We start from the raw sequence: 18,373 nt of genomic DNA, 5'->3' as shown, positions 1-18,373 counted from the left end.
AGCCCAGTCCATGATGATAAGTACTTGGTTATTGGCCAGGTTCTCGATAACCGCTCTTTTTGCAGTATCCAGGTGAGCCGCCCTGAGGATATGCACTTTCCATCCATCAATATCAGGAATTGCGTTATCCACATCGTACTGTAACTCTTCCAGCTGGTCTTTACTGCTAAAAGACGTATAACATTATAACTTAGATGATATGCTTTCTTTTAAGATTTGAAAACTTACATATTGTTTGGTTAATTCATTTCATGGTTCCAGTTGAAAACAAGTTGGTAAATAGCTGGGTTCAGTTCTCAAGCATTTCATAAAAGTTTAAGAAGATGAAAAAAAAAAGCGTTCCAGCCTTTGTGATATGATGCTGAGATTGACAGTTATTTTTCACGTCATCTTTGACTGCTAGTTACATATTGTGGACTTCAGTTGCATACTCTTTCCATGTAATTCGAGAACAAACCGAAGGTTGTGAGGAAACGAGATGATATCAACTGTAAACAGATATGATCACCTGAATTTGACTTCTTGTGGGTCAAATACCAACTGAAGGTCTGCTATTACATTCTTAAGATCCTTGCATCGATCACAGTTGACCGTGTGGTGATGCGCACAGCTTCCGTGGAACTCTGGTTCGGAACTACTCAAGGCAAATTGTCGGTAGTGGTCAGGACAAGGACTCTCCCTTGTTAAGTGGATTTTGTAATCGTTCTTTAAATACTGCCTCACACTTTTCAAGCGGCGTTTCATATCTTTCGTTCCTTCTTCTTGTAAACCTAAAAAAAGTATATATATATATATATATTTTTTTTTTTTAAAAAAAACCTTGACAGTTTATATGTGCAGTTCTAGATGCTATACAACTGATATAAAAACTTTCATCTACGCGCATAACATGGGAATAAAGTATTTTTCAAACCTTTTATTACCAGGAAATTCATTAACAATGTTACGGTCTCGTAAGTTGCTCTTTCTTTAGCATTTGCTAATTTCAGCGATTTTACTTACCGAGTGAGCATAACCTTTCTGCTGTTTCTACTAATGTAGCAAAGGCACACACATCATCAGTTTGAATGCTGTCCAGCCCTTTTGAAAAAAAAAAGTCAACTGCAACGTTTGACGCATGTCATGCCTATTAGTTTATCTATCTTATTTTTGTAGGTGCATCACACAAATAGGATGATGAACTTTACTTGTGTCTAAAACTATCTCGCACGAGGTGCCCTTGGTAGGGGACAACTACCTAGTGACTACATGTATGCAATGAGACATAAGTGTGAAATAATAACATGTTTGATGCAGTATCTCTTTTCTTTATATCTTAACATCGATCATAGGCAGCGATTTGTACATCGATCTCCTTACTAGTATAGATGTTACTCCAGAGTTTAGGACTAAGGTACCTTAATGGTGTAGATACAATGTTAAAATGTAGGCAGAGCAAAGTCGGTTTGTTTAGTAATTGATAAGGATCATCAATGGAACTGCCTTAATTACGCATCGAGAGACTTTCTTCTATTTCCAAAACTGCTTACCTTCAGTATGTTAAACAGCGTCGATCGACCTAAAGGTTGAAATCCAGTCTCGGAACAGTACGATGTGTACAGTTGGACAAGTCTCGGTGCCATCACATTTCTCACCACATTAGGAATTTCCAGTGTGTCACCATCGGAAAGTTTCAACTTTTTTGTTCTGTACGCGACATCTTCCAAAAAAGACGGACTAGAAACAAAATCAAGAAAGTGGTCTACCTTTGCTGGGTGCAGTCTACTTTGCTTGATCTGTGGTGGTTCTATTTGTTGACCAGGCTCGTTAAGAAAAGCGTGTTTTCTTGCTTCGTCAATTCTCCATTTTGTAAGACCCAGAATTCAGGTCGATAATTCAGACTTCGAGTGGTCACAAACAAAAATAGAGAGTATCTGCTGTCTGGTATACCATGAATTTGCCTCTTCATAGAGGTTTATGAGTCTTCCAAGAAGTTGATTATCTGGCCTGTTGCCATCCCTTCCACTGCTGTATCTCTCAACAACCCGATTGAAAAGCCAAGTGGACTGCTGTGGCGCAATTGCCTCCAGTACTGTCTCTACTGCTTGCACTGCTTTACGTTTGCAGTAGCGACTTGTGGAAGAGGACAAATTCAAAACATCTGTACAAAGCTGAGATCGAATGGGACTTACTCTTCCGTCCGCAGAGTTCCGGAGGAAGTTATTCAGAAGGTGAAGCCTATGCTGTACTTGAGGAGTTGGCTGCCATTCTAGCGACGTTTCGACCTCAGGTACTGATTCCTGTGAAGCGGACGAAAAAGGCCTATGAACTTGCATCATCTGACCCCACTGGAAGTTGCAGAGTTGATATTACCCCAGGACCGACCTCTTGTGCGGCGTATGAAGGTGCCTCAGAACTTACATCATTTGCCCCTGCCGGGAGTTGTGGGTTGGGTATTGCCTATAGAGTTTTAAAAAATGTACATTACCCAAAAAAAATAATATACTACAAGTGCGTTCGTTTTCCCTTTCTTTAAGAAACCGAGCAAAAATGCAAAGAAGAAAATTTACCTCACTAGACTGTTCTCGGAGTGATGAAAGACTAGGTCCAGGCTCGCTGACTACACTACAATAGGATCAGGAGAGGGCTGAAGCTCTGGTGATGCGGGTTCAACGACGAGAGCAGCACTATGTTCGCTGCGGCGTAATTTGCAAATACCTGTCATAGTTCGTAGCAGAAACATTAAAATACATTTTAAAAGGGAAAAGGAGAAAGGGTCCAACTTCATAAGTTAGTCGGTATTGTCTTTTTATATCGATTGCAAATAGTAGATTTACAACAAAAAGAAACCCCTCTTACAAAATCATTGTCGTTAGCTGCGATCTTTTTACCTTTCTTATTATCAACTGCTCGTCAAACACTGGATGAGACACTTGCCTAGTTTTTTTCCAAGTTCGTCATTTGCAATCCTTGTTTATATTTACCATTCTTAACGAATAGCGATCTTTGTTCCGTTTTTGCATCTTTAGTGTCTTTCTGCCCTTTAAAACGATCATTTCAAGGTTTCATTCTATCTAAAGGCAACTCTTTACGACTGTAAAAATGACTCAAAATATCGTGACGTAGCTCCCTTAGGACCAAAAAAGCAAGTTCGTATAGCCAACGCAGAAATTGAACCTGTTTTAAAGTCGAAAGTTATCGACTACCTTTTACCTTGTGTGCAAAGTAAATGGTCAAAATTTTTTTTCTCAGTTTCCTGTTGAAGCTTTTCTGTCACAAGAAGTGAGCAGTTATCGTCATATTGACCTGCGAAATGAACTACTTACAAATTCTGTTGATTGCCAATCCTAATTGCCTAATTTTCTGGCAGAAGAACAAGGAATACCACTGGTGTCTATCTGGTTCTACAAGAAACATGATTCCAAACAGCAAAAAATGAAAACAACACCATACCTGCACCGACGGGAACAAGAACTCTCCATTTCTCTTTAATCTCTTTACACATCTGTAGGCTTGCTCCTCTTTCTGGTTTTTGTTGCTTATTGCCATGCAGAGGATGGTAACATTTGAGACTTGGTCTCTACCAGGTTCCTAGTGCAGCTAGTGCAGATGCTTCGGACACACTGTCATATCGTCCCCCATCTCATCAAAGAATCCCACTCTAGCTAAAATGAGGTCTTTTTCCGACCTAACAGATGTTTGAGCAACTTTCAGTTGTCGCTAATGAGATTTAATATCCCTCGTACAGGAAGACAAAGGAAAGAATTCATTCTTCCCTGGAAACCTCGCTGAAAAATCACAAGTGCTATTGGAATGTGAAGAGAACAAACAAGACAATAGGGCAGCCATAGTTTTAAGTTGCCGCTCCAAAAAATCGATCAAGTAACAAGAAAAAACAACTGCGAGACTTCACCGGCAAGAAAAGACTACGTGCTTTTTTGTTATCTTTGTTTACTTTTCATGGCGACGTTGTTTACATTAGCCTGATTGAAGGATTCTACCTCGAAAACAATCCTGCAATCAGACTTTACAAAGGTAAAATAAAAGTTTATTTAAAGTAGAATGTGGATTGACTTCAAGACATACTTTTATTTTTTCGAGCTCTGGGAATTTCATTTCTGAAATCATGCAAGTACATGTGACGGGAGCACTTGTCACACCACACAACTAAATTTGCATGACTTTGATACACTTTGGTACACGTTTGAAAGAGCATTAAAAAGCGTTTTTCTTCTGCAAAAATGGAAAATTCAGCGATGTCAGAGCACACATGCCTAACCAAGCATACAATTGGGTTGGTTAGCCTGGCATATTAACTTGCCCACGCTCCTTTAAACCATGATGATGGCGGCTTACTTCCTGACTACTATTTACACCTTGTTAGAAAAAAAGGGCAGCTAAGTAGTGAGCGTATAAAGGACCTCTTTTTGCAGCGTTTAGATCACCCCTGATGAAGGCACTAGACAGGAGTGTCCAAAATGTTAGTTCTATGAATTGTAACCTGTCGGTTACATTCATTAAATCTTAAAACCAGAGTAGCATGAAACCACGTCCCTTTACACTTCTCTTCTTTTCCTTAAAACATCCTATTTAGGTCTTCTTAATCCCTTTATACTTCTTCTCCTCTTTTCCCTCAAACATCTCATAGCTGTAGAGTTTTGGTCTCAATCCAACAAACTCTTCAATAATCTTTCCACCAGCTACATCTTTCATCTTTCCTTCGACCTTCTTGTTGCAACTGGTTAAGATCCCTGACACGTGATCGTCAGGGTAGTTACTGGTGTGGCACATTACCGCTTAGATCCTCGAAGAAGCCTTCAGTTTCAATCTCACACATCAAAATGTTAGTGTTTGTGGATAGAAGCTTGGCACACTCTCCATACTTCTTCTTGATGTAGTTATAGTGGAAGTCATACACCAATGTCTTGCTGTTATCGAGGATGCTTATTCCACAATAGAAGTGTTTATCGAACACCAGTCGGTTCATATGAATTGCTTCCCAATTTCCATTGAATATCGTGCGATGCTTAAAGTTGGATTTTGCTGCAAGTTTCAATGCTTACTTTCTATCACTGACTAACTTCACATCTACACGATTCCTGATGTGTTCCATAGTTTTTCCAAAGACTGTGTTGTTCACCAACATGAAGGAATCTTTTTCGAGTTCATTCATTGCGTGCAACTTCGTGTGTGTGTATATATATATATATATATATATATATATATATATATAAATATATATATAAATATGTATATATAGGAAGTCTGCAAGTCGATTTTCGCGTGGAACAGTGCTCAATACGTTGAAGCAGAGCAGGATAAATATTATGAGAGGAAAAAAGGGACGTAACTACATTTCCCCGTCTTTGAGTTTGTTGAGGAAAGGGCTGTTAATGTGTTTGAATTTAGTCGATTGTATCATCTTGAGCATGCTGTCCCTAGCACAATCAGCAGCACTAAGGATACATACGGCTTTAAATCAGCCAAGAACCCACCTCCGGTCGAAGAGTTAAAGGAATTCGAAAACAGCATGCTCAAGATGATACAATCGACTAAATTCAAACACATTAACAGCCCTTTCCTCAACAAACTCAAAGACGAAGATATATATATATATATCTTCAGCTAAGGCTCTTCCTTGACGCTTATTCCCCTATATATAAATCTTTTTGATTCTCGGACCGAGGCTTTCATACAGCATGAGTGTTAGTGATCAACTACGTATCTCTTCTTATCATTCAGATTAGGAATCAGCTTCTCATCTTTAGTGATCATAAGTGTCTTAGGAGCAGGTGGATAGTCATTGTGATCGTCATGAAGCCTTTTCTGATACAGTGGAACTCCTCTAAACTGGAGCCTCATTAAACCGGAATCCTCTCTTTACCAAACCTTTTTTTCGGCCCTAAAATCTCTGATATACATTTTCTCTATTTTTAACCTCAGTTAACCGGAACCCCTAACTTCCGGAAACCGGACGGTTTTTTGAGTCCGGAATCACTTACTGACTAAGAAATTGACCTCGTTATACCAGACGTGAAAGTTTTAAGCTTGCTGATAAAATCAAATTACACCTTTTTAAACGTGATTAAAATTAAAACTGTAATCATGCAGCTGTGAATTCCCAATCAGTGGTGAGAAACGTGCATCGACTAATTACTCATTGTTCTATCGGTACTGAAGCAAAAAGTCTAAAAATCTAACCAAAAGGTAAATAGTTAAAGAACGTCGTAATCAGATGCAGTTAACAATGGATTCATTTTTTTGAAATTTAGACAGAGAATCGTGAACATTCCATGTGTAAATGATTTAAAAGCGGCAATCATATTATCCTGTGTGACACTGAATTTTTTTTTTAAATTAGATAAGTGACATTGACAAGCTTTCTTGTTATCCATGTTGTTTGTTCCTTTACTGATCCATGTACTTGTACTAACAGTCAGACAATACAATATAAAAAAATTTCATAAAATTTTACCTTATGGGTAAAATCTTTGTACACCGGACACCCCTCTAAAATGGACATTTCCTCCGGTCCCAAATGTGTCCGGTTTAGGGGATTCCACTGTATTTATAATCTACCTCAAGAATGGAAGGAATTTCTCTCAAATTGTCAAGGTGCGATACATCAAAGGTCGTTTTTTACTTCAATTTTCTTACCTAATTTTTTGGTATAAGAACCAAAAACGACTTCATTCCTGAAGCTAATGTATTTTTATGCATAATTAGGAATGCATTGAATGTTTCACTCGCTTTTGCCGAGACTCTGGATAAATATATGAGAGTCATAACCAGCCAAGTTCTGAATGTTGGCTGGAGGGAACTTTGGCTCCACGATGTTTCCCCGTGAAATTGCAGTGGTCTCTCACGTTGTCTTCATTAAATAAACGCTTTTAGATCTAGCAGTGTGCTGCATCATTGAACTCACGCCTATCTTAATCTGCGAAGATCATCTTCATGGCAAAGTCTTATAAATATTGTTGATGATTTCTTCAAGCATTTCTACAAATATCTGAGCAACATCTTCATCCTTACTCTTTGCTCTGTAGATGACTGGATCTTGTGAATAAAGCTTACCATCGAAGCAAACGATGTGATACAGAACCGATATAGTTTATGCTTCTGGTACTGATTGGTGAAGCTCTTATCACTCCTCATCTAGCAAGAGCCGATCAGTTTTGTTAATGATTCGATGTCAGCGTTGATTATGAATGGAACTCTTTAAAGCAGTGGGGTTCTTAATTTGATATGCGGTATTAATCCTTTGTCATTATTTTTGGCATCATGAAACGTTTTGCTTCATTATTTGAGCAATATAGGAGGTGAATTGCGAATTATTCTTAATTCCGAAAGTGACTCTTTGACAGAAGAACAGTGAACCATCGTGCTCTGTGACTTGTTTCGAGAGTAACCTGCTGATATTTTTGAACAAGCAGTAGTGTTTATTGAAAAGCAGTAATGAACAAGCAGTAATGTTGATTACCTTCTTCATCTATCAATGATTAGTTTTCCTTCCTCTTTTCTGATATTCTTCTCACTGATCCTGAGAGGATAGACTTTTGTACCATCAAGACCCGACACATCGATCGTTATTGCATTCTTGATAGAAAGTCAACGTCAGACCCTCAAACTTGAATTCATCAGGAAGGACGAAGGAAGCTCAACGTGAGTTTCTCTTATTGATTGAGGATGCAAGAAGAAAGCCAGACATTTCGTAGAGCGTTCAGAGGTTTGAGATTGCGACTGATAAGGCACAAGTGTGGCTTGATCTTGCACTCTAAGCAGGCACTTGGTTTATGCCCTCAAATCTTCTTAACACTCAAGGTACGATTGGGTATGATGACAGCCTGAAGAGGATGACAGTTGCAAGGAAGCTCGGAGTTAACAAATTGAATTTGAAGAGGAAATCAGTCGGAGTAAGGCATATGAATGAAGGCTCATTAAAATTCGACAAGCGGAGATCCGAAGAGTCTAAGCCTTTGGTCAGGTTGCGGAGCAGCAGACCCCAGAGAGGCACCTCTCCTGAGCCGCTAGCCCCAAGGGGAGGAAAGGCCTCGAAGCGGCATCCTTCAAATGAAATAAATGCGACTTCAACTTAAGTTCGGAGGAAAACACCAGGATGGTTAGATGAAACGAATCATGACATGGTAAAGGTAGGATTGATTTATGCTGGAATGGTATAAGCGTTCTTGATTCATCGCTTGTTCTTTTAAAAGCGCTCAACCATAAATATTGCGAATTCCATTATAAGAAGCCATGCATTTTGACCAAAGAAGCTGATCACAGAGCCAGCAGTCTTAAAAATGAACCGGAGAAACCTGGAAGAATTCCCACGATCTTACTTCCTAGAGTCTTAAAAAAACCATTTCCAACTCCTTTGACAACAGACTCCAGGCCTCTTGTCAATGCACTCACAATGACTCTAATCGCGTCGTTCTTCCAACAACAGCTGAGACTGAGAATCCATACTTCTATGTGAGAACTGAGACTTTGAATCCAGAGAAGAGCAAAAGCTAGTTCTTCCTGGGACTCAGCTGCCTCTAGAAGGAATTCGGTGAAGAGAAATGAGATGCCGTGAGAGTTACAGATCTAGTGTAGATGTCAAATGCAATCAAGATGACACGAGGTGGCTGTGGCAGTGTTCTAGGTGTAGCCAAATGAGAGTTCTGAGATAGCGTGGGACTGTGTGACAGACAGACAGACAGCTTGAGCCACCATTGCTGCAGTTGACTAAGCGCTGTCTCAGAACTAGTTTTGACTGGCTTCGCTGACGGACTCAAAAAATGTCTCTAGTCCTGTTCTAGACTCTGTTAGACCTGTCATGTTCCTACTACAACATGAACAAGATGAATTGTTTTAGCTGGTTAAAATGGCCAAATAAGCAAAAGCGATTCTCGGCTGGTGAAATTGTTCTAACCAGTCTAAACAAGTAAACTCCACAAAATGCATAACCTAGCTGAATTGGTCCAAATTGTCACATTTGTCCAGCTAGCTAAAATCGTAAGACTAAACAAAATGCACATTCCCTAAAATGCTCCAACTAGCTATAACGGTTATTCTCTTAAACTAAGTTTTGTAAACTGGTTAAATTGTCCAAATTAGGTAAACCGGTAAACTTCACAAAATGCATAACCTAGTGCAAACGGCTACAGTGCACAAAATGCAAGAACAAGCTGAACTGGTTCAACTTTGAAATGGCAAAGAAGCTAAAACGGGTAATCTGCTGAATTAGTTGAACTGCTTAAAATAGTCCAAATAGCTAAATTCGTAAGACGTAACAAAATACAGAAACTAGCTCTAACAGTTAATCTGAAGAAGAAGCTCAATTCAGCTTTATTGGTTGAAGTTGTCACAATGGTCAAACTAGCTAAAACTGTCAAACTGAACAAAGTGGAATATCTTCCTGAATTGCTTCAACTTGTCAAAATTGTCTAACTTAAAGGGTTAAAGTGAACAAAATGCACGATCTGAACAGAATGCTTTATCTAGTCAAATTTTTCAAAGTCGTTAAAACAGTTGAAATGAAGAAAATCAGCTACAGAATTGGTTCAACTGATCAAAATGGTTAAAGCAATCTAAAACGGGTAAACTGCGGAAACTGCACCAACTAACTGAATTGGTTCAACTACTTAACATTGTCAAACAAGCTTAAACAGTGAAACTGCACACAATTTTTTTTCATAGATATCACACTCGTCTGGTACGAGCCATAGAACCAATATCGAGCATATTTAAGTTACCCTTCTCAACTTTCGATCTCATCACATTCCGTTTTACTTCATCTTTCCCTTTCCAGATAAAATAGCAAAAAAGAGAGGGTCCTTAGAAATTGGCAACACCGACGCTCTGTACATAAGCTTGGGGATGGGAAAGGTTTTTATAACTTGTATTCTACCTAAGAGAGAAAGACCACGCCATTTCCACAGATTGATCGTCTTCTTAAGTGATTTCAAAGTATTCCTAAAATTCAATTTATCTCTTTGTTAAGCGTCGTAGCCAAAGTAAACGCTGACAATTTTAATACTGTTATAAAGATTTGGCAAATCGGAATGCGGCCCTTCCCAAAGACATCGGTTTTTTTATTATTTATTTTTAAACCAGAACATTTATCAATAGTCTTCAGCGTAAAGAAAAGGTTTGTATATCAATGTATGTGAGCAGGTCATATAATTAGCGAAAAGGAAAAGTTTAACAGGTTCATCTCGTATCGTTATACCCTGCCATCATCTTCTCTTATCTTTATAGCTCAGGTCTCCAAAGCTGGTATAAACAGGTAGGGAGAGAGAGGATCTCCATGCCTTACTCCCTTTACTTAGTACAAAAGGTCCTGTTGTAAAACCGTTGTTCATTACACAGGAAGAGGCGTTGTTATATAAGACCCGTATCCACTGAATAAAAGAAGGACCAAAGTTAAATGCATGTCGTACTCTTAAAAGAAAATTTTAATTCAGCGAGTCGAAAGGTTTTTCAAAGTCTATAACTACTAGGATCCCAGGTATATCTTTGTATCTAGCATATTCAATCACATCATCGATCGTTCTGACGGCATCAAAAATTATTCTCCCCTTTACAAACGCGTTTTGATTCAAATTAATTACTTCAGGAAGTACCTTTTCCAAACGCTTTGCCAAAGATTTAGAAGCCAATTTAGCATCATGGTAAATTGCACACAATGCACAAGCTAGCTAAGTTGGTTCATTTTCTCAAAATGGCCAAATTAACTTAAACGGAATAACTGCTCAAAATAATCCACTGCTTAAAATGGTCCAACTACCCAAAACGGTTGAATTGCATACAATGCACAAATTAGCAGAAATGATTAACTGGTAGGAATGATCACACTAGCTAAAACTAATAAACTGCACTAAGTCCAACATCAAAATAAATTGTTTCAACTGCTAAAATGCTACATTAGAATAATTTGCATAAAGCAATTTTTTTTTCAAGTGAGTCTCTGAGGTACTATCTGGTTTTAGAGGTGAAATTTGGAGGCTGGCATTTGCTAGAAACACCTAGAATGGTCAAAAGTACCAGTTTTTATATTGTAATCTGTTCTTTAAATGAAAACAATTTCGTTTAGTTATCATATTTTCACACATTCATTCGTAGGATTGACAAGCCACGGTCAATCAAGCCTTTCAATGGTTTAAGCATCGTCCTTGAGTGACCAGCAACTAATTTATTCATGATTGGTCACCACTGTTTGATCAAGATAATAAAATGTATCATACGTTGGGTCAAGTGTTTTGACTTTTGAGTGAAACTGTACAAGAGCACAGAGAAGTAATACATATAACATTTGAGGCTTGTCAATAAAATATTATTCAAAAGGCTACCAAATTCGGATGTAACAGTTATTTATCTAAAAAAATTGCGAGAAGATTGCCAGAGAAGATTTATTGTCGACTAATATCAATGAAAATCACTTGTTTTCCGCAAAGATGTATGCCTCGTTGATGTCGGAACTCGTGATTACACTTTACTGCTAGAGTAGCTTTGAACAAGCTCCAGATGTATAGATGTAGCGAGCCCTTCTTCTCTAGTCAAGTGGCTTTGTAATATTCAAGTTCTCCCACAGAAATTTCAGCACACCAAGGTTTAGTTTTCCAAGTGTGCTCCCCCTCACTATCAATCAAGTTTCTAACTGGTCGTGGCTTATGGAGTGATACACATTAAATGCGCCCGTCGCTGTTTCTTTAGCTCCAGAACAGTTATGTTCATCCTGCATGGTAATAATGTTCGGCTCAGGCTTGCTCACTCGGAGCATCAGGCCTTGGAAGAGGTTGCTGTTTTACCTTGACGGCCATCTGAAAGAAGAAAGAAGTAACTTGTTGAGCTGTCGGAAATTTGGATACTCTGGATAGCCTCTCTTCATTGGATCCTCTTGTTCTCTGTATTTTTTCTGAACAACATCTTGATCAATTGTTATACTACTCTCTTGACCAGTTTTAAACTTAGCTTCAAGATAACGCCGCCACTCTTCGTTGAAACAATGTGCTTTCTGCGCCTTTTTTAGAGCTCTTCCTTTAGGTACTATTACCTCACCCTCAGCGGAATTAGTCGATGGTGATGTTGGCAGAAGCTTCACCTTGACAGAGTCTTGCAGCGTATTTTAACTTCGCCCTATCCAGCAGTGTATCCCTATCAATTGCCTGAATACATTTTCCGAACACAATTTGCTTTCCTGGTCAGGAGTGCCTTTGGAATCCACGAGTACAATTCTCCTCGGAACACAGAAATAGCTTCTTTTCCTTTTCATCTACATTTTGGTCCTTTTTTTCTCGATCTTCAGTTGTCTGTACATTGGGCTCTTTCTTTCGGCTATCTCACGGGGCTAACTAAAGCTCAGGGAGAGAGAGAGTTTGAAATTGTTTAGTACTGGGATTCTGGAGGAAAACAAAAATTATAATAATAATAGTCTGAGAATGTTAATCAATACGTAAAATCTACCAAATAGGATACGATAAAAATAACCAAGCGATTTCTCGTAACAGTTCAAAGCAACAAATGCTTGTGACTTGCATGTTTTTGCTGAAAGGCAAGATATCTTCACTGGATACGTTATTACAAACTTCAAACTAGTGAAAGGACCGCCTTAATTTTTTTCAGGCTTTTTCACGCAATAGGTAACCGTTTGTCATATTTTCTCTGCTAAACATCGCGAAATTTGACTCTCACAAGAAACACCACTTCAAATAGCATGAAATTTTTTAAGAACACCAGTACCGGGTATAAATCTCATAACCCGATAAAGTCATCGATGAACTCAAGTTAGAGGCCTTCTTCGTCTTATTATGTTCAAAGCATCTTTACCCTTGTAAGAATCGTTTCCCCCTGCTTTATGTAAGGCTTTCCACTAAAATGGAAACAGAAAAAAAGGAACGATACTTAGCCCTCTTCTGAAGAGTACGCCCGAAAGCTTAACAGTAATGAGATTTGGTGTAAAGGCCGAGATTAAAACTTAAGCATTCTTTATCGAAACTTTCGTTCATTTAAGAAGATGTTGACGATTGTGTTAAATTAAAATGGAAATAAAAGGTCATTTGTCATGGGTTATAGACATCTTTTTTAATTGAGAAAAAACAAACAAATACACAGACAAAAAAGTGTCGTTTGCCAAATCCAACGAAATCTAGAAAAATTCATTTTCCGTGTACTTTGTAAAAAATCAGTCAAGCAGAAAAAGACAATAAAAGAAAAAAAATGGGGTGATCAAAAATCAAAAACCAAAAAAGAAAGGGCAAAGAAAAAAAATGAAAAAAAAAAATTATCAAATTTGCTACGCAAAGAAATTATTAAAATTAACCCACCTCTTCGACAGACAAGCTTTCGCGTGGGTCTTATCTTGGATAGTTTTTTTAAACATTTATAGAATTGTAGAGCATCTGTGCAGAAATGTTTTCTATCATCGCGGACGTTCTTGTGTTTACATCAATTGTCGATGATACAGCTCAAAACTTTGCAATGAAAAGAAAAACTACTAGAGAAAAGAAAAAGAATTCTCGCCCTTGTTTACTCAAAATGTCTTTAGTGGAGTTCATAACACAAACAGCATACATCATTGAAATGTTACTCCCTATTTCCGTAAAGGAGTAAACAAGGCAAATTTTGATCCGTGGCCGTGGGAAGATTCGATTTGGGCTGCCACAAGTGTCATTACTCAAGGAAACCTTTAAATCAAAGCACTTCTTTGACTGCCAGAAGCTCTGCAATTATCCTGTGAGTCTTATATAGAATCAATTTTCATTAATAGTATCTCAGAGCTTCTGTGGAGAGATGCTATAATTAATCGAGGAAGTTGTTCAGTGTGTTTGCATCTTCTGTCTGTGATACACTAGTAGTTCTCACGATAAGGCTAGTTTTCTCATAGGAAAGTTTGGTCTTTTTCCGTGAGAAATATTCTGCGAGGGCATTTACGTCTACTGTGTATGCAATAGCACCTGGTATAAAAGCCACTTCAGATTGCAAGATCGGTGGTCACTTTGCGTTATCGTCGTTCCATTTATCGTGCATGATGTCAAAGTTTGCAAATGTCCGGCAGATAATATGACAGAAAAGACAGGCCGCTAAGTGTCCCTTTTATAAGATACGTTTCATAACACGCTGGTTATCCTTAAAGTCAGCTCTTTTTGGTTGCTCGAGTTTTTCTCAAGCAAAGTTTTACCAGATTCCCACTTTGTTTCACGTACGTGGAGGTGCAATGAGTCCATTCGCAATCTGTGAAACTTTTATGACGCAGTTCTGTCTCAATATTTGCCTATGATATTAGTTTTGTCTATCTAAGTTTTTATGTAAGTTGCACATCTCTTCCGATAACAATTCAAAAAAAGAGATGGAATTTCATGTGCTGGATAACGATTTGCAGATTTTTAATGCTTTCAAGAACGGAAGGACCAGGGGATACCAGGGCCTAAAGCTGCAAAGACCCAGGACGGTGGAGTCCATAGACCTTGGAGGCTACCAAATGATGCAGAGGGTGCGAAATTATGTCTCTCGACCCAAAACCACAATCACCAATTGAGGCGAGAAAAGATTCATCAATTTGTTTCATTTACCAGTGTCTACTTGTACCCACGGTTTATCTTATATGTACTTAATCTTCCTCCTCGGCGATTTCGTAAGCAACGCTACGATAATTTTCTATTTCATTTAAAGCTCATTTCCTCATGTTACAGTAGTGACAGCTTATGTTCACGTTTTTATGGCTTACCTAAAATTCATAAACCGGGAATTCCTTTGAGACCCATTGTCTCTATTGTTAATTCTCTGACTTATGCAATTTCTCGTTATCTTACGAGAATTTTGTCGCCTGTTGTTTGGGAATACTGATTTCATTGTCAAAAACTTCTGCGAATTTGCGCATTTCATAAGAGATAAGCCTCTAAACGCTTGTGAAGAATTAGTATCTTTCGACGTTGTTTCGCTCTTCACTAAATCCTACTTGATCTTGCCGTTAAGGTTGCAGAGGACAGACTCAGAGAAGATGCTTCCCTAGGACAAAGAACTTCTTTGCCTGTGGAGGATATTATTCATCTGCTGTATTTTTGCCTCAACACAACGCAATTTGCATACAACGGCACCCACTATCAACAGGTTTCCGGTACAGCCATGGGTTCGTCCGTCTCTGCTGCATTGTCAACATGGTAATGGAAGACGTGGAACAAAGGGCCTTAGGCACTTCACCGGTTAAACTCTATTTCTGGAAACGATATGTCAATGATGTTATTTCTGCGGTTTCCGGAAATGAAGTGGAGCGCCTCCTATCACATTTGAATTCAGTAAAGACGGCTATCCAATTCACCCTTGAGCATGAATAGGGTAGACATTTCCCCTTTCTTGATTTAAATGTGTCCAGAGGGGTTCAGGGGATTCTAGAGACAAGTGTCTATTGTATGCCTACCCACACCGACAAATACCTTGCTTTCGATTCTAACCGCCCTATATGCTATAAAAAGTCTGTAGCCAAAACTTTACTCAGGAGGGCTGACTTTCTACCATCTTCATTCGATTCGAAGACTGCGGAGAAGAAATTTGTTTCTAATGTCCTAAAGGCAAATGCCTATACAAAAACTTTTCTCTGTAACTGCCAAACACCAGTTACAATTAGTAGCACTCCTGATGAAAGGGAACCAGCGAATAGTTTTGCTGTTATTCCTTACATTCAGGGTGTTACGGAACCCATCAAGAGAGTTTTGAATAGCCACAACGTTAAAGTTGCTCAAAAACCTTTTAAGTGTTTCGGGCATATTTTTGCCAAACCTAAGGATCCTGTCACGAAAGAACAACGAACCGACGCCATTTATTCTATTCCTTGCAATGACTGTGATAACGAATACAGGGGCGGATCCAAGAATTTTTCAAGGGAAGGGGGTTGACACTATTGTAGTAACCTTTAACACCAATGGTGTGGAAGGCGAGTGACGGCCCCGTGCCTCTGGCGCGAGCTCTTAGGGGGTCCGGAGCTCATGCCAAATTTTTCCCTCTAAAGCGCCATTTACAGAATTCCTGAGACTTGAAAAGCGTAGTGAAGGTATGATACAAAATCTGGAGTTTCTCTTATTTCTCAGCAAGAAACCCAAAAATAAAAGTGCATGATTGAAAGGGGCAGCAGTATCAAAAATAGTTATTTGTCATTTCTCTACATACCTCGTTAATCAAACAACGTAGCCTGTAAGAGTCTCCTAGGATGAGCTTTTATAATTGCATCGCATATCTCGTTTACCTCGAATCCCTCAGGGTAATGCACAGCAACAATAGCGAGGTCTGAAAAGCGCTCTTCACACATCGTTGATCTGGTGCACGTCTTGATCCGTTTCATGAGGGAAAAGGACCGCTCAGCTTCCACACTACGGATTGGTAGGGTGCATGCAATGAGAAGAAGACGACGGATGTTTGGAAAAGCATCCTCATCACACGCGACAAGTGCTAGTAGAAGATTGCTTGGAAGTTCCTTCTCTGCTGACTGCCACATAATTTGCCATCTTCGCATCTCATTCCCAAGGGATTTGGGAAATGGAAGGTCATTCTCCTAGAACAACATTCCTTCTGTTGCTTCAGATAGCTCCAAGGTGTTATTAACTATGATAGAGGGTACTAGGTAAAGGAAGTGACGGGCGTGGCGATCTTCGTCAGAAAATCGGTCTTCCATTTGAATAATCAAAGAATTAAGAAGGGGTATAGCCACAGATTTTTTGTAATGATCAATTGGGCTACAACTGGGAATATTTGAGCGATTCCTCTGTGTGCTTGTCTTTCTGGGACTAGCTTAAACAATTCCCAATTTCTCAGCAAGGTCTAGGTCTAGTATTTGTTTGTACCAAACTTGAGAGTTGCTGTCAAGGTTTTTTCTAACGGACTTGATGTTTCCAATTATTTCGTTAACCATCATGTAAGCTTCAAAAATATCTTGGTCCCGTTTCTGCAGCTTTGATGCAAGAGTTTTGACTTCATCAAGAATATTCTTGGTCGCAGTAAAAAACCGCTACGGTCTGGAATGACAACAAAGAGGCCTTCAGTCCTTGGGCTTTTGTGATAGTATCTTTGTCCCAGTTCCAGCTTCAGTAGACGATTTCAAGTTTGGGTACTCTTGGGGGGAGATAATAGCATCCAGAAAGGTGATTAGGAGCTCATACATTTCCAGGAAAAGATCTAGGCACATGTGTCTTTCCAACCAGCGTGTCTTGCATAGACCTGGAGGCTTACTGTGGGAATTCTCAGGCAGGTATTCTTTCAGAGTGAACTCAAACAGCTGCTGTCGCTTTGGGCTGTTATTTAAAAATTGATATGCCTCGCTAATCAGACCTATCAAATTTCGCACTTCTGACAGTTTGCATGATGCTGCGATGGAGAGGTTCGGGTAGTAAGCAATGTGTGAAAAGAGCTGACGGACTGATCTCTTTTATCTTGGTCTGCACCCCTTCCTTTCCACTTGACATAACGGAAGTTCCATCATATGCCTGACCCCAGATGTTGCTAGGATCCAAAGAAACAGATGGATCAGAGAGAGATTCCAAAATCTTTCTTGAAATCATGGTGGCATTTGTTTGTTCCAAATGCATGAAATTAATCAGGCATTCTTTGACATGAGGATCGTTTGGCGAAGACTGGTCCACAAACCTCAAGCATAAAGATGAGATCTCCTGGTTTGAGTGTGGATCAGTACTCTCATCAGCCATGATCGTGAAAGGAAGGTCCTTAGTCCTTAGTCCTTAGCTCTGCTGTCAGCCTTTCCTTAATTTTGACGCATACACCTTTCGCGAGATGTACATTGCCTTTTCATAACCTGACAAGTAGTCCAATGGTGGAAGAGGAAAAACTTTGTAAAAAAATTTATTTATGATTAATTTAGGAAGAATAAAACAATAACAAGAGACAAATGCTCCTCAAAGGGGGGGGTTGCAACCCCCTCAACCCTTCTCCTGGATCCGCCTCAGGAATACCTCGGACAGACCAAAGGTCAGTTTGGTACACGTTTGAAAGAGCATCAAAAAGCAGTTTTCTATTGCAAAAAAGAAAATTCAGCTTTATCGGAGCACACATGCCTAACTAACCATGAAATTGGATGGGATAGGTCTTTGTTTGGAAGCTTGGCATATTAACTCCGCCTACGCTCCTAAAAATCATGATGACGGCGGCTTACTTCCCGACGACTATTTACACCTCGTGAGAAAAAAGGCAGCTAATCAGTGATCGTACGGTCGAGCAGCACCGAGTCTTCCAGTTTAAAGTATGCTCGAACCGTAGCTTTGTGACGAACCTATGGTTTCCTTAGGGCCTTTGCATTGCTAAGATGCGAAAGGGCTGTGATGCTCAAGTATCAATGAAAAGAACTACCTTGCATCAAAGCATCCTGCTTTGGATTTGAATTTTATGGAAGAAAATGGTGGTACGAAAACGT

General features: G+C 39.2%; 1 pseudogene; it reads right to left on the bottom strand.

The window, feature by feature from the left end:
• Window positions 1–16,126: 16,126 nt before the first annotated feature.
• Window positions 16,127–17,744, bottom strand: LOC136282003 (52 kDa repressor of the inhibitor of the protein kinase-like; annotated as a pseudogene).
• Between the last annotated feature and the right edge of the window lie 629 nt (window positions 17,745–18,373).

The sequence above is a fragment of the Pocillopora verrucosa genome, chromosome 1 (genome assembly GCF_036669915.1).
Source record: "Pocillopora verrucosa isolate sample1 chromosome 1, ASM3666991v2, whole genome shotgun sequence".
In the NCBI taxonomy this organism is placed as follows: Eukaryota; Metazoa; Cnidaria; class Anthozoa; order Scleractinia; family Pocilloporidae; genus Pocillopora; species Pocillopora verrucosa.
This window is presented reverse-complemented; position numbering and strand designations above follow the sequence as displayed.